This window comes from Orycteropus afer, unplaced genomic scaffold (genome assembly GCF_000298275.1).
Source record: "Orycteropus afer afer isolate SDZICR_OR568_19922 unplaced genomic scaffold, OryAfe1.0 scaffold00002, whole genome shotgun sequence".
NCBI lineage: Eukaryota > Metazoa > Chordata > Mammalia > Tubulidentata > Orycteropodidae > Orycteropus > Orycteropus afer.
The window spans coordinates 24,195,302-24,207,438 of NW_006921589.1; positions in this window are offsets into that span (position 1 = coordinate 24,195,302).

Genomic DNA, 12,137 nt, shown 5'->3' on the forward strand with positions numbered 1-12,137 from the left:
TAATATAGTTGTTCATAGCAAAAACTATGAAGCCTAACTAGCTGGGTTTGAATTCCTGCTTGGTCTATGTCTTAGTTTTATAACCTTGGGCAGTTCTTTAAACCTCACTATTCCTCAGTTTCCTCATCTATAGAACAGGAAAAATAATAGTATTGATTTCATAGGGTTGTTATTAGGATTAAGTGACTTAATATTATTAAAGTGTTAGAACAATATGTAACATATAGTAATTTCTTTAAACATTTTTGTTGATAAGTACATAAAAAAATATACTAGTGTTAGCAAAGTTATGTATTCAAAATCTTTAATAGCACATGACTATCTCATCAACAGTTGTCTTTGCCATTGTGAGAATAAAACTGGGAATCAGTAATATTCATTTAGTAAGTAAATTCATGCTTTTATGATTTATCATAAAGAGCACAAATAGACATTATTTACTAGTTAAGCTAAACTATTGTTTGGTTTAAAAAAGACTTCAGGGGATATTTTTGGTTTAAGGGTTAAAGATTATCTCAGGGCAATAATTTGGGGGTTCATCCAGCCTCCGTGGCTCCAGAAAGTCTGGATTCCAGGAGAATTTTCAATTCTGTTCTGCATTTCCCCCCCTTTGATCAGGATTCTTCTGTAGAATGACTATTTTGACAGCTGTGTGCTGTTTTAAGGACTAGATATATGGGATCAAATTGACAATAGCAACTTGAAGATTAGATAAGAAATTTATGGGATAGTGAATTTGTATTAGTGGAAGAGGAACAATTCATAAAAGGAGGGTGAGAATGGTCATAATCAGTGTCACTGAGTTGTACATGTAGAAGCTGTTGAACTGCATGTTTAGCTGTGAATATTCTCAACAAAAAAACAAAATAATTTAAAAAAAAAAGATGCTTAAAAAAAAAAGCGTAAACAAATTAAAAGAAGAAAAACCACCTAAGACTATGTGGTAGTCATCTTTTAAATATTCCCAAGCCCCATGTCCCCTATTGCAAACTCTAATTCCTAGAGCCTGTGAATATACTGAGATACCACTCCCTTAATTATGTTACATTATATGGCACAGTTGATGTTACAATAGGGAAATTATTTGAATGGTTTAATCTATTCATGAAAACCAAACCAAACTCACTGCCTTCAAATCGATTTGACTTATGTTTGAGTCATAGCGACCCCTTCTTGGGTTTCTGAGGTGGTATCTCTACGGAAGTAGATTGCTCAATCTTCCTTCCAAGGAGTGGCTAGGAGTCAGTAAAAATGAAGAGCTTTCTATGGCTGGAGTCAGAAAAGGAAATCAGAGATTTGAAACGTAAAAAGGACTCAACATAGTTATTGCTTTGAAGATGAGAAGGAATATGGGTATCCTACAGCTATGGTAGCGTAGTGCCTAAGGCACTTGACTGCTAACCAGAAGGCTGGTGGTTCAAATCCACCGGCCACTCCTCAGAAGGAAGGTTGGGCAATCTGCTTCTGTAGTGATACCGCTTCGGAAACCCAAGGAGGGGTCACTATGAGGCGGTCTGACTCAAAGGCATATAACAACAGCAACAATGGCTTAGAGTTGGTGAGGTTAGTACTAGGTTAGTACCCAGCTGACAACTGGCAAAGAAACAAGAACTTCAGGCCTACAAGGAACTGGATTTTGACAAAACTTTGAATGAGTTTAGAACTATATTCCTTACCAGAGCCTCCAGATAAGAGCCTAGCCTGGCTGACACCTTGATTTCAACCTTGTGAGGGAGACTCTGAGCAGAGAACTCAGCCAAGGCCACCTGGACTTTGATGTTCGAAAGTATGAAATAATAAATAGGTGTTGTCTGAAGGCACTAAATCTGTAGAATTTGTTACAAAGCAATAGAAAACTAATAGAGACTCCAGCAAAGAGATGGGCAAAAAACATGAACAGGCTCTCCCTAGAAGAGAAGATTAAATGGCTAATAGATATATTAGAATGCATTCTCTCCTCATTAATCAAATAAATGAAAATTAAAACAACAGTGGGATACGATTTTTCCATAGACTTTTAAAAACTGTAAAAATTGTAATTCCCCACATCTGTGAGGGGCACACAAATGTGTAACCTTTCTGAAAAGTCCATTAACTGAATACTGTCAAAGGCCTCACTAATGCTCCTACTCTTGGACCCAGTAATTCTACTTCTAGGAATGTATCCAAAGAAACTCAAAGCAAATACTGTAACAGTGTTTACATTTACATAGTTAAGAAGCAGGTAGGTAGATAGGTGCTGCCTTAATTTCTGGTTTCAGAAGGCCTGATTTTAATAGGAACCTGGGGAGGTTAGATCCTTTGGGCAGATTTTTTTCCACCTCCGTTGGTGGTTCAGTGGTAGAATTCTCATTTTCCTTGTGACAGACCTGGTTTGGTTTCTGGTCCATATACCTCAAGTGTAGTCACTACCCATCCGTTAGTAGAGTTTGTGTGTTGCTGTGATGCTGAGCAGGTTTCAGTAGCGCTTCCAGACTCAGATGGACTAGGAGGAAATGCCTGGCGACCTTCTTCTGAAAGCCAGCCAGTGAAAAGGCTGTGGATCACCATGGTCAGATCTGCACACAGTCATGGGATGACACAGGACCAAGCAGTGTTTTGTTCAGTTGCGTTTGGGGTTGCCATGAGGCGGAGGCTAACTCGTCAACCCCTGACAACAACAGGCAGTTATTCCTACATTTCTTTTCCTACTGGCTGCCTTTCATCTTTTCACCTCACCTTATCTATTCACATGCCTAGTAAAGTACAGAAAGTGTCCGTGTCCCACTGGCTGCTAGCTAAATGTTGATTTACTTCATGGTGAATGTTAACCCTTTAAAAGAAAAGGTGTGGAGGGATATTAGCAAGAAATTGCCTTTTCCCTCCTCCTTTTTTTCTTAGAGTGGATTTGGTATCTGGTTCATAGGTAGCTGACCTATATTCTAGCTTGAGTTTCTGTTGCAAGCCAGATATTTCAGAGAACTGAGTGCTAAGTGAGAGTTTGGTAAAAATGGACACCAGTAATAGATTCCATGTATTATGTTTACTTTATTTCATGGGCTACTGGGGCTCATACCAGACAGACACTAAAAAGCTCACATAATTTACCTCTGTGCTGCCAATAAGGTACAAGCTTTATTTGATCTGTGAGGGTAATTAATCTTGATGACAGTGTGAGTTATGAGCAAACACCAAAGTCAAAATATAGAAGCCATTGCATTGAGATGTCAGGCATGCTATTTTCATTAACATTCTGTTTGTTTTTCGTACACTCATTAACTGTTAATTTGAGTTCTGTGTTTCAAATTGGATTCCTCAATTATATGCCATGTTTATGAGTGTGGTAGAGATGTATTTATCCAGTTATGTTGATTAATGTAATCAATTTCTAATTCGATACATACTTAAGTTGCCATGTATTGCAATATCCAGTTTAGTTGGGGCCATTGTTAACTGGAAATTTGCTAACTATCCACTTCACCTTGTGAGCTACAGATGTGGTTATAAATGGTGATTTTTCGTTATGGAACAGGAAGCGTGTATCATAGGTTACAAAATGTCAGAAATTGAGCCAGTAGTTTTTATGCTTTAGGATATTAGCTATATGACCCTCCCACATATTCCTGATCCACTTTTACTGACACTTTAATTTTCCCAGAACAACTTCTCTTCCACCCTCAGGGATTCATTGTTTCAATAAATAGAGATTGAACACTTGTTTTGTGCCACAGTGCTGTGCTTGGAGCCAGGAATACAACCTTGAACAAGACAGACAAAATCTTTGCCTTTATGAAGCTTATAATAAACAGGCCATTTTAAAATAGTGTACAAAGCATTATGACAGAGGAAATCAGGATGTTAAGGGAGCGAGTACATAACAAGGACACCTAAAATGGACCTGAAAAGTCAGGGAAGATTTTCTGGAAGAGATGATAGCTTAGCAGAGATCTGAAGGCAGAATCCGATTGTGTGTATGGTACAGAGAGGGGGAAAGGGAGTGAGGGTGATGATGGAAAAAGGGTTCCAGGCAGAAGAAAAAACAGGTTGGGTGAGAAAGCATGTGAAAAATGTCAGTTTCTGCAAATTCTTTCTTTTTTAATTTTAATTTTAATTTTTTTTTTATTAGGATTTGGGTGAAGATTTACAGAGTAAATTCACTTTTCATACAGCAGTTCACATATACTTTGTCTCATGTCATTGACCAAAATTTACAATGCAGCAGCTCCCCTCCCACTTCCTCCCCATAGTTACCTCCTCCCAGTGTCCATCCCTTCATACTCTTCTGCACCCTGAGCTATCTCCCTGTGCATAAGCAGCCCTTCCTTCTCCCATGATTGTTCTCTCCAGGGCGTGTGTCTACTTGAGGTAAATGTTTAACTCACATGCCTGTACTTTGTTTGTCTGGAAACCACAGTTGTGGGTTCAATTCCAGACCTGAAGGGCAGCTAGGGGCCATAGTCTCAGTGGTTACACCAGGCTCCATTGGACCAGCAAACCTGGTCCCCACCTTCTTTTTTTTTTTTTTGCCTCCAAATGATTTTGAGTTTTGTACCACATTGTTCTCCCTCTTTATGCAGGATCTCCTATATCCCTTCTAAGTGGATGACAGTGGTAGCCGGGCACCATCTAGTTCTTCTGGTCTCATAGTTGTATAGGTTGCAGATCGGATGGTGTACCAGTCGCCAGGACTGATTGTTTCCATTAATTTTGGTTTTCTTCTTTCTTCTTGACGAGGAGAGACCCGTTGTTGCATCTAGATGGCAGCTTCCTAGCTTTTAAGGTCCCAGTCGCTACTCGCCAAAGCAGTAGGTGGAACAATGTTTTGTATAGTATGTTATGCCAATTGAGCTTGATGTCCCCTGCGACTATGGTCCCAAGCCCGCAGGATCAACTACTTGGTCCCTCTGGGTAGCTGACTGTGACCAAGTAATGACCATAACCTTGCCCCTTGTCAGCTCTACTATACACCTGGGAATTCTGATCATTCACATGAACTTATAGGCCCATTGTCTGCCAACCCTGTATATGATCTTGGATACACTCTCCATTTAGACATACCTAATTGTTTAGCTTGTTCACCCATCTATCCGTCCCTATACCCATGTTTGCTTTCACTGACAACTCAGTATTGTATATGCAAAGGGGTTCATATTTGTTGTCTGTACTGCCCATGTAACTCTCTATGTCTTTCTCATCCTCAATGCTGCCATATTGGTCACTCACATTTGGTACATTGCCCTTCTCTTCACCCAAATCAATATTTATCTCTATCTATCTAACAGCATTCCCTCCCCTTCCTTCCCACCCCTGGTAACCAACAAAGAAAATGTCCTCCAATATATAAACCTTTCCTTAACTTTTACAATAACGGACTAATACAATATTTGTCCTTTTGTGACTGACTTATTTCGCTCAGCATAATGTCCTCCAAGTTCATCCACGTTATGCGGTGTTTTGCAGATTCTACATTATTCTTTAGCGTTGCATAGTATTCCATTGTGTGACTGTACCAAACTTTGGTTATCCATTCCTCAGTTGTTGGACATCTAGGTTGTTTCCAAGTTTTGGCTATTGTAAATAGTGCTGCGATGAACATAGGCGTGCATATATCTGTTCTTGTTATGGCTCTCACTTCTTTAGGGTATATACCTAGTAATGGGATGGCTGGGTCAAATGGTATTTGTATTTCCAACTTTTGAAATCGCCATACTGCTTTCCACAATGGTTGTACCATTTGACAGTCCCACCAGCAGTGTATGAGAGTCCCAATCTCTCCACAACCTCGCCAGCATTTGTTATTTTCTGTCTTGTTGAACTTTGCTACTAGTGCTGGAGCAAGATGGTATCTCATTGTTGTTTTGATTAGTTTCTGCAAATTTTTGATGAATGAGATAGTGAGGGTGGGGTGGGGATAGAGTGAGAGAGGGAGATTGAAAAGACAAGTTCAGAAAGTGGACATGAGATCTTAAGCAGCGTTAAGGCATATGTTTGCTAGAAAGGAACATCACGTTTAGTAAAGTGGAGGGACAGTGATAGTGAGGGAAACCTTCCATGAGGTGGATTGACACAGTAGTCCCAACAAGGACTCAAGCAGACCAATGATCCCGAAGATGGCATGGGTGCAGGTTATACATCTGGTTTTATATAAGTTCACCGTGAGTTGAGGTTGACTTGACTGGAACTAACAATAACAAAGAGTGTATGATTTATCCAGAAAGCAAAGTAGTCTTTGGTTTGGGTTTTAATTGATCGTTGTGATGTAGTAAATTACCTGGTATGGCTTTTCTAGCCATAAGTCATTGTAAACTTTGTGGTGGGATTTGCCGTGAGCAACTGGGTAGCTCCTGATTGTTAAAGTTATCCACTTGGGCTGGGGTATTTCTATTGGGAACAGCATGGAGTAATTTTCTGGGAAGTTGGCTCTCTTTCAGATGTGTAGAATTCTGATGTTGGGATTGGTTAGTTTGCCCCTCTGCGAGGCTCAAAAGTAGCCCTCCTAGAGGCAGAAGAAATCTCTCTCACTGCCAGCTGGGAGATGGAAGAGACACGCATTGGTGAGAGAGAGAGATGTGAGAGACACACACTGCTGAGAGAGAGGCGTGAGAGACATGTGCTGCGGAGAGAAAGACTGAGAGACATGCACTGCTGAGAGACAGAAACATGCTGGAGAGAGACACTAAGAGACACACGCTGCTGAGAGAGAGACTGAGAGACATGCACTGCTGAGAGACAGAAACATGCTGGAGAGAGACACTAAGAGACACACGCTGCTGAGAGAGAGACTGAGAGACATGCACTGCTGAGAGAGAGACAGAAACGTGCTGCTTGGCGAGAGACATTAAGAGACACACACTGCTGGGAGAGGAGAGAGACTGAGAGAGACTGTTGGCTGAGAGATGGTGGACTGAGAGAGACTGAGCGTTGGTCCTGAACTTGAATTGTAGCTTGTTGCTTCTCTGATAAACCGCACAGTCTGTGAGTTCTGTGTGGCCACTGTGGTAAATTATGGAACCCAGTGGAGAGGTGGTGGGTGCTGTGGGAGGAACGGTTGGTGTCAGGGTTGGTGAAAGGGCTGGAGGGAGGCAGCATGTCTAGCTTCACAGGAATAGGCCTTGGGTTTCTGATGGTGATTCTCTCTTCCTCTTGTGAGCTTAGAGCAGGTCAGAAGGTGCAGCCTCCTTGCCCCCTTGGCAATCTTATTATAGAGAACTCCCTTCTTTGGCTGCAGTGTGTAGAATGGGTTAGAGAAGGGCAAGACTGAAGGGAGAGAACTAGATGGTGGTGACTGAACTAAGGTGGTAGAGACGGAGTGAGTTGGTAGATTTGGCAGATATTGTAGAGGTAGGTTAAGACATTTGGCTACTAACAAAAGGTCAGTGGTCCCAACCCACCAGCCCTCTGCAGAAGAAAGGCAATCTGCATCCGTAAAGATTTACAGCCTTGGAAACCCAGTGGGGGTTGCTATGAGTTGGAATAGATTCAACGGCAGTGAGTTTGTGTGTGTGTTTTGAATTTTGTAGAGGTATAATTAATATGATTTGCTATTTGCAGGTGAGGGAGCCCAAAAGGTCAAGGATGATGTTCATCCTTTCTAGGGAGATGATGATGCCCTTCGTTATGTGTTGAAAGCTGGGAAGAGAGGCAGGTTTGAGGGGATGTTGAGGAGTTCAGCTTTGTGCTTATCAGGTGTTAGGAAACATTCTAAAGGCATTTGTGGGTCTAAAGCTCATGTGAATTGCAGCTGAAGCCACAGAAGTGGAGATTATTCATGAGAAGGGTAGAAGAGAAAGTAAATAAGACTGGGAAAAAAAACGGAGGAGAACCCTCATTTATTAGGTGCCCTGGGGGTGCAGTGGTTAAGAGTTTGGCTGCTAACTGAAGGTGCAGGTCAGTGCTTGTAACCCACAGTTGCTTTGTGGTTCACTGGTAATCTGATGATAAAGATTAAACTCATTGTCGTCAAGTGGATTCCAACTCATAACAACCCTATGGCACAGAATGGAACCCACGGGATTCCCAAGGCTGTAATCTTTACAGATGCAGAGTGCAACATCTTTCTCCCACAGAGTAGCTGGTAGGGTTGAACATCTGGTCATTTGGTTAGCAGTCTAGCTTTCAACTACTACAGCACCAGGGTTCCTGTCTGTAAAGACAGCCCAGGGGAAACCCTATGTGGCAGTTCACCCCTGTCCTATAGGGTCACTGTAAGTTGGAATCAACTCTGTGATTCGGCATGATATGGGCATGGGAAGAGGAGCCCAGTGAGGGGATCGAGGAGGTATGCCCAGAGATCAAGGAGAAAATACCAGAAGAGATCACTTCAGCAAATTTAAGAGGGCAGTTCAGTTGCTGAGAGATCAGGTGAGACATTTCAACAGTCTCCTGAGTTTCAGAACCAAAAAACCAAACCCACTTCTGTAGAGTTGATTCCGACTCAGTGACCTCTGTTGGGTTTCTGAGATGGTCAGTCTTTATGGAAGTAGATTGCTCCATCTTCCTTCCATGGAGTGGCTGGAGGGTTTGAACAGCCAGCCTTCTGGTTAGCAGTCAATTGCCTTAGGCACTGTGCTACCAGAGCTCCTTCTGAATTTAGTAACAAGGAAATTGTGACCTTTGCCTGAGTAGTTTCAGCTGGGGCAGAACCAGACTGCTTCTGGGGGAAGAATGAATATGTGGTGAGACACGAGTCAGAAAGTATGAAGACCAAGTTTCTATAAGAAACTAGGAAGAAGGGAGGAGGAAAGGCAAAGTACCCTAGCTGTAGAGGGGGCAAAGGAGGGTTTTACTTATTTAGTTTTTCTTTTTTGAGAAGAGATATGACCTTAGCACATTGAAATGTTAATGAGAAGGATCTAATAGGGAGGGGACATTGAGGACACCTGAGACAAAGGGGATTTTTGATAGACTGAGGCCTAGGCTAAGGAGCTCTGCTGGTGTAGTGGGTAAGGCATTTGGCTGCTAACCAGGAGGTCAGTGGTTCAAACCTACCAGCAACTCTGTGGAAGGAGAATGGGGCAATCTACTTCCATGAAGATTTACAGCCTTGGAAACCCAATGGGAGTTGCTATGAGTTGGAATCCACTTGATGGCAGTGAGTTTGGTTTGTGGTTTGGAAGCTCAGGCTGCTGCTGGCTCTCTTCTCTGGCCCTCTTGGAGTTCCTCTGTGAAATCATAGATCTGCTTGATTTCCTGGTATTTTCTGTCAGCTCCTTCTGCCTGAACCCTTTTGAATCATGCAATGCTTGCAGCACTGATTCCTCAATTCCAAGACCAAGAGCAAAGCAAATCTACAGCAACTCATGCTGATTTCAAGAATGCAGGCGGCACCCTTGAATGGATTGGAACCTTATCTCAGGGGTTCCTAAATGTTGGTTTATAATGGGAGGAGGTCAGAGAGAATGTGGTCAGAGTTTTTATAAGACATTTGGAAGAAGGGAGGAGGAAGGGCAAAGTACCCTAATTGTAGAGGGGGCAAAGGAGGGTTTTCCTTATTTAGTAACCACACAGACATGTACCACACCCTGTATCCTGCTTTGCAGTTCATGAAGCATTACCTTATATCATTGGATTTGCTCTCCAAAACAACCTTTGGAGAAAGTATGACAGGTATCCTTATTGGTCCTATGTCTCAGATGAAGAAATTGAAATTCAGGTTCAGTTCGTACTGGTCCCAAATCATACCTCTGGTGATCGTGCATGGAAGATTCAAACTCAGCTCTTCTAACTCCAGATCTTGTGGCCCAAAAGTACTGTCTCTCCCCTGAAAGGCTAGACACGGTGTCTGTGTTTTCATTGTAGTGTGGTAGTAGATTTAAGAAAAGATACTAAAGGTTGTGGGTCAGTTTTGTTATTTTTGTTTTAATCCCATATACATTGCTATTTGTTTTCCCTCTATGGAGAAAAAGTTAAGTTAGTTTTAAAAGTAGGTAATTTATTTGGAAAGCAGCTCTGCTCACCACTATACCACCAACGCTGACCAGGTGATTGATTTGGATATGCCTTAACAGTTAAAATATGTTTGCATTATCTGTAATCATATCTAATTTGAAAATATTTCTTTTAATTCTTTTGACAGGAACATTTATTTGCAGATTCTTTTAAAGCAAACATTTTTACAAGTGTTTCTGTTTATTGGCAAAATGAAAAATGATGTCTTAGGGAAACATTAGTAAAAGGTTCGAGCAATTTGGACTATGTAAACATTTGCAAAAGCACTTATTGGCCTAAATGAAGTCACGGTCGTTTTAGCCTTGCAAACATTCCAAATAATGTGTCCAAGGTCACTAACAGAATTGAGGTTAGCTATTTAGTAAGAGAACGAGTTTTTACTCTGTTTGTTCAGGGCCTTCTCATCTACCATTCCCTTAGAGAACTTCCAGGGACACAGAAGCATTCTAGAGAAGATTTTGTTGTAAATTAAGTATAAACTATTTCCCAGAGTAGAAAGATGACATTTAGCAGTTAACTTTCTGAGTAGTAGAATTAACAAGCAAAGATTTAAAAATAAATATTCGTTAAAGTTGCTGGTGTTTGACACTAATATTTGATGTATAAAATTTTAGCTATATTCTTTCAGGGAAATGAAAGAACCGAACCGAACTCACTGCCTTCAAGTCAGTCCAACTCATAGCAACCCGTCCTTGGATTCCCAAGGCAGGATCACTACCGAAGTAGATCGCCCAGTCTTCCTTCTGAAGAGTGGCTGGTGGGTTTGAACCGCCAGCCTTCTGGTTAGCAGTCAAATGCCTTAGGCACTATGCCACCAGAGCTCCCTTCAGGGTAGTAAGTTTGCTCTAAATTGTCACACAGGACAACATATGCATTTTAGCGTCTTATTTCTACCCACTCCTTGGACATATTATCATGGACAAGGTATTTCATCTGTTTAAATCTTGGTTTCCTTATCTGTAAGTGCTAATAATAATAGCACAGGGTTGTTGTGAAGATTTAACAACATAATGCAGGTAAAGGGTTTCACATCATGTCTGCTTTTTAGTAAACATTCAATAGATACTTGCTATGACTCTTTTTAGGAGCTCTGGTAGCATAGTGCCTAAGGCACTTGCCTGCTAACCAGAAGGCTGGTGGTTCAAACTCATCAGCCTCTCCTTGGAAGGAAGGTTGGGCAATCTACTTCCTTGGTGATACTGCCTCGGCAACTCAAGGAGGGGTCGCTATGAGTCGGGGCCGACTTGACGGCACATAACAACAACAACAACATGACTCTTTAATCTTGGTGTTGGTGTAGGAGTTGTAAGAAATATCTTTACTTTTCTAAAAAAACATTTTATTAAATATATCATTCTACATTTAACCTGTATCCATCCACATTGAAAGAGTTCTCCACAGGACGTTTTTAAGGAGTTTAGTACAGTAGTAGTCTCTGATGTTGGGCAGCTATTTGAGCTTCAACTATCATATGCTTATCCTCCTAATGCCAGATCAAAATTGTTGCTGTCATGTGCCATGACTCATAGCGACCCCTCCTTGGGTTTCTGAGGCGGTATCACTATGGAAGTAGATTGCCCAACCTTCCTTCTGAGGAGCGGCTGGTGGGTTTGAACCACCAGTCTTCTGGTTAGCAGTCAAGTGCCCTAGGCACTACGCTACTAGAGATCAAAATAGTTGAAGAAATACTGACTAGAGCTTTAGAATTCAACTCCAGAATGTTCACATGTTGTAGAATTGTTTTGCAAAAATCCATTCCTCCTAATGATGTTGTTATTAGTTGCCACTGAGTTGATTCCAACTCATAGTGACTACATGCGTGTCAGTAGGACTGTGCACCATAGGGTTTTCAAGGCTGTGACTTTGCAGTCGCTGGTTGCCAGACCTGTCTTTGGGGGTCAAAGATAGTGTTTTGTCTGCCTGTTGTAGCTTTCCTTATTTCCTGACAGAATCTGTAACAGGCTGCTTGGCAGCCAAGGTCATCTCACAGAGTATGTTGAGATTAGGTCCAAAAGGGAGGAATGGTCATGGATGGAGCCATCACCACTGAGTGTGTCTGTCTTTCAAACAAGAGATAACTCATCTTTTACTCATGAATATGTATTTTCAAGAAGGCATTTTATGAAGACCCAGGCTCATTTTTTAGGAGGTTTAAATGTAGCAGAGAAAGAAAAAAATTAGTAATTACTTCTCATGTACTTTTACCCGAA